This window comes from Mesoplodon mirus (assembly GCF_964341445.2).
Source record: "Mesoplodon mirus genome assembly, contig: HAP1_SCAFFOLD_1328, whole genome shotgun sequence".
Taxonomy (NCBI): domain Eukaryota; kingdom Metazoa; phylum Chordata; class Mammalia; order Artiodactyla; family Ziphiidae; genus Mesoplodon; species Mesoplodon mirus.
In genome coordinates this window covers 64,496-69,906 of record NW_028294775.1, presented here as the reverse complement: position 1 = coordinate 69,906, position 5,411 = coordinate 64,496, and positions in this window count along the sequence as shown.

Below are 5,411 nucleotides of genomic sequence, written 5' to 3'. Positions count from 1 at the left end.
GTTGACTCCAAGCGTGTGACTGTGTCAGCAGGCTGGAATCAGACACAGGACAGTGGGGTGCTAGGGTGTACCTCTCAGGGTGTTCTGTGTTTCTTCCTGCTTTTAATAGAATACCTTAAATCCCTGAGGAGCTTTCTTTTGAAATTTCAGGTTAAGGAAATCTTTCCTTTTTTCCCTAAAACACAGAAGGGTGTTTGTTGTCTTCTGTTTGTTGGCATGTTAGTCTACACGCTGACATCGTAACCCCCTTCAGCGTGTCCATCCTTGAATGAAGTAAACCTGCTCCCACACAGGCTGCTGTGCTCTGGTGCTGCTTAAAAAGTAGCCCTTAGTTGATTTTTTCACCTGGCAACTTTCCCCTCATATTTAGTGAGAAGAGTCAGATAAGAGACAGTACAAGACCAGTGGTTTTCAGGCATTCCAGCATGGATGATACACTACAGATGCTCAGCCAGAGTCAGCTGGTCTGCTGTGACTTCTCCCTCTCGCTGTTAATTAAGAATAAAGTGAAATGAGGGGCAAATCGTATTCTCAGAAGAGCTAAGCCTGATAATTAAGTTTTTGTGTTTTAAATATTATAAAAGGAATACATGTTTGTGGTAGAAGATTTGGAAAACATCCAATAATGTAAAAAAGAAAAAAAATAAGTAAACATAGTACCACTGAGAAATAGCTACTATTAAATGTTTGGTGTTCATATTTCCAGGCTTTTCTTATACAGGACATGTATTTTATGTGTGAGTGTGAATTGCATAAACATAGTTCTATACAATTTGTTTCACTACTCCCTGGAGCTTCATATCCTGCTTTTTTTCTCTTAACACACCAGAAGTGTTTCCCCAGGGCATATTTGTACAAAACATGCTAATTAGGTTTCCCTGGTGGCGCAGTGGTTGAGAATCCACCTGCCGATGCAGGGGACACACGGGTTCGTGCACCGGTCTGGGAAGATGCCACATGCCGCGGAGCAGCTAGGCCCGTGAGCCATGGCCGCTGAGCCTGCGCGTCCGGAGCCTGTGCTCCGCAACAGGAGAGGCCACAACAGTGAGAGGCCCGCATACCGCAAACAAACAAAAAAAAAACCCATGCTAATTAACAGCTGCGTATTATTATGTTATGTGCCATAATTTATTTAATCTTTCCAGTGGTTCTTTCTCTACTGTTTTGCTTTTTAAATGATGCAGCCAAGAGCATCCTCATACTTTTTTTTGCACGGCTCTGATTATTTCCTCAGCATGTCATCCACTCTCTAGAAAGGTTATACAGCGTTCTTCCCTGTCAGTACAAGAGTATCCATTCTCATACTTTCACCAACACTGGGAATTATTTTTTAATTGACATTTTGTTGATAAGTTCAAGCGGTTATTTTTGCATTCTTCTGATTTCAAATAAGGTTGAATCATTTTTAATATGTTATATAATTGGCCATTTGTATTTCTTCTTTTGTAAATTGCTGGTTTAGGTTCTGTGCCTGTTTTTCTACTAGAATATTCATTATTTTATTGATCTACAAGAGCCTTTTTTAAATTAAAGGGGTTTTTTTTGCCTTGTTCTGTTCAGTTTCCTTTGCCTTTTTATTATACATTTTTACATAGTAAAAGTTGAAAGTGTGTGTGTGTGTGTGTGTGTGTGTGGTTTCTTCCATTGTTTCTGTCTCTGAAAAGCCTTCCCTGTTTCAAGATCAGAAAACATTCTCACATTTTCTTACAGCTCTTTTACAGTTCTTTTCTACACTTAACATTTCAATCCATTTGAATGTTTTTTTCTGTGGATCCCAACTTAGTTTTTTCCAAAGATTTAGCCAGTTTTTTCAGAACAATTCACCGAATATTCTTTCCTTCTCCATTGACTAGAAATGCTCTTTGTATCATATACTAATGCTGCGGTTTGCTTCTGGGCTTTCTGTTTTGTTACATTGGTGTGTGTGCCATTTTTGTGCCTGTCATTTTAAATAATTGGAGCTTTGTAATACCTTTCACTGTGTGCTGACTTCCCTCCTACATACACAGTTACTTCGTCTGAGAGAGGTGTTGCTGACCCCCAGACACACTGGGAAGCTGAAGCTCGGGATTAACTGACCTGCCTGCCGCCACAGGGCGTACTATCAAATCACACTGCACTAGGTCTGAGTCCTTCTCATTAGGATTGCTCTCTCCCTTCTGTGTGGGAGGTTGAAGAGAAATCCCTATTTCCAGGCCTGTTTATAAACAGCAAGCCTAGTGTTTCTGTAAAGTTTAAGGAGCTGTAGACACGGAGGACATCACTGACGACCTCGTGCACTACATCACCTGGAGGCCTGGCTGGCGGATGTCATTGCCCACCAGCCCGGCATCTGTTTGCATCCCAGAAGACTTGTGTTTGGGGAGGAAAGAACAGAATTTACCAATGAAAAGAGCAGTTTTTCGGAATTTCTTTTTCTGCCTTGGTTTCCTTTTTTGCAGATGGCCCTGCATCTGAAGTACCCGCAGAGGGGGAGGAGATCTTCTGCTGACCCCGTTCCTCTCCGAGGCAGCCGCTCCTGCCCCGCCACGGTTGCAGCCCCAACCCCTACTGTCCTGTGCCTTTATTTGGAGAGTGGGTGTTAGTGTGTAGGGTTTCTAACTAGGCCCCGCCTTAAATAAAAGGTAGCGCCATAACCTTAGGGGCCAGAACTCCATCCCGAAGGTACCGTTCACAGAAGTACTTTATATTTCATCCATTGGTCACAAAGTTCTTTTTCCATAACCGGTTCTTTCTCCCCAAGGATTTGGTATCGGCCTTGGACCTGCAGTTGTTGATACAGCGTTGATGGGGGGGTGGGGGTGGCAGTTGTGCCCAGAGGACAGCTAAGCCCAGGGACTGGGGTGGGAGCGTGTTGAGAGAGACGGTCCTGGTGAGTGGGCTTCAGCGGCCATGAAGAGGGTGGCTTGGAGGGGACCCCCGACACTGCCAAGGGGTGTGGACACACTTGGAATGTGGAAGCCCAGAAAGAACCCTTCCAATTCCACGGTGGCAGCGGTTGAGGCATGTGTGCCTTGCCTTCCTGCAGCCGGACAGTGTGGCACACACACCTGTGGTCCTGGGGTCACGGCCCCACCTGGTGCTGTTGCTCCGATTGACCCTTGGAGACAAGGAAAGGGGCAAAGATTGTTTTGGTTCGGTTCTTCATTTTCTTTTTCTTTCCATGTAGCGTAACATTCCTAGTTAACCGGAGCTTTGGGATCTACTGCCTGCCGGCCAGGTTTTAAAGTGAAAAGTCTTTTAGTGCTGCCATAAGAGGGAAAAAACAAAGGCTTCTTTCCATGTATCAGTCGGATTTAATTTGTCAAAAGCTCGACAGGCCTTGAGCGAGTTCTCCATCTTGCTAAGGTTTAAAGACAGGCAGACCCAGCTGGCTAAAGTCTCTCCTGCCGCAGACGGTGACAGCCTGCTCCACACACCCAGGCTGAACCCAGTCTCTGCTCACTCCAGTGTTCACCCTGCTTGAATGCCTCTGCCTTTTGTGACCACCTGCCAGGATGGGCAGCTCCAGAGCACTGACAGGGGCCTGCCCGGTCCGCTGGCCCACGGTCGCGGTTTAGCCTGAGGTTTCTGGCGTGTCGCCCCGCCGGGCGCGCAGGGGACACCAGGACATGTAGGAGGGTGATTACCATGCGCCTTACACCTCTGCTCTCGTCTGTTGTTCTCAAATGCTAAATGAACGTTTCTGTGCTGAATCCTATTAGATAAGAAGGGGTTAAAACCCAGATGCTGTATACTAATTTGTAATTATGTATAAAGTGAAGCAGTTTTAAACTGTAAAGATTTTTTCAGCGTGTTTTCTGGAATTCTGCCACAACGTACTGGCTTTGTATTTTATTTATCTTCCTTACTGGTTAGCGGCTTCCGACCCTTGTAAAGTCCCCCTCCACCCTTTCAAAAAAAAATAATAAATGTCCTTTAAGTCTCGATGGTGACTGTGTTGTATTCCTGTCCCTGTGGGCTTCCTGAAGTGAAGACTTCCAGGATACTCTGGGTTCCTGGTGAAGGGGCACCCCCTACCCAGCTCTAAGGGACCCTTCTCCCCAGTGAAACCTTATTTCTGTACCTTCAGGAACAGGACTCAGGAGGACAGCCCCGGAGCACAAAGCAGCTCCCAGGGAACTCAAGTCCCCTGGAGCTAGACCCTAACCCGGGGGCACCAAGGGTCAGAACCATTTCCAGTCAAATCAGCGCGGTAAGAAACGTCCCTGCTATAGATTCTACTATGTAAAAAAGATGAATGTCAGTTTGCCTTTCTTTGCCAACTTTTTTCACCTCATCCCACCCGCAAACAAGGGAGCTGCCAAAAACTAATTCAGAAAGAAGAATCCCATTTGCATGTAGCTCCACAGGGATTTACTGGGTCTGATCCTCTGAGAAAGTGCTGGAATGCACACGGTAGGAGCTGTTGCCGCTGCTGCCTGCGGGCACCTGTGCCGCCCTTCCTGAGTCGCTGGCTGCCTCCCCGGAGTCCAGGCCTGCTGTCATCCTATGAGAGGCCCCTCGGTCCAGCCGGCCGCGTGGTGTAATGCGAAGAACGTGGGCAGAGCTGCCTCGGTTCCCAGCTCTGCGCTCCCAAGCTCCCTGTCCCTCCCCAAGAGACAACCAAAGAGAGGAAAGTCCTGCCGGGTTGCCAAGCGCTTTGTCTTGCTTAGTGAACTTGGAAGTGCCCAGATTTCTAAGGAGTCTTGCAGCCCTGGCAATAGATGCCTCCCCAGAAGCCAGCAAACACTGGTCCCTGCTCTCTGCCGCCTGCCCTTGGCTGTCACGGCAGCTGCAGCGTCCCGACACCCCCAGCGGGGCTGGGAGAGTGGTTCCCACGGCCTCCCTCCTCCGCCGCTCTGCTCCCATCGTGCTTGGGTCTGAGCCAGGGACAGGCTCCATGTGGGAGGCAGAGGCCAGAGGAGGGAGGAGGTGCCACCCTTTGTTCCAGAAGAAGTGCAGAGGCACAAAGAGCGCAGGGCTCCACAAGGACCGGCCATCCGTCCAGTGGGGCGTGGGGTGTCTGCCTGTTCCTGAGGGAGAAGGTGCCCCAGATAAAAGGGGCCGCTCCTGTCTGAGGACCTCCCACCGGAAGGAAAACCAGGTTGTAGCAGCCACGTGCCCAGGAAGGGAGTCCTACTAACCAATGCAGCAGGACAGAAACCTGAGTCAACAAATGCCGGGAAGAGGTTGGTGTAAGGGCCAACTGGCCCGAGGCAGGGGAACACAATCAGATTCACAGGTTGCATCAGACCGAAACTCTCCGGACCACCCAGTTCCAGGAACTGACCTGGAGACATTCCGGACCACCCAGTTCCAGGAACTGACCTGGGGACTTTCCACCCGGCCCAGCCTTCCCGCCGTTCGAGGGGCAGGACCAACGGCACCAGATATTGCCACGAGACCCGAAGAGACCACCAAATAAGGAA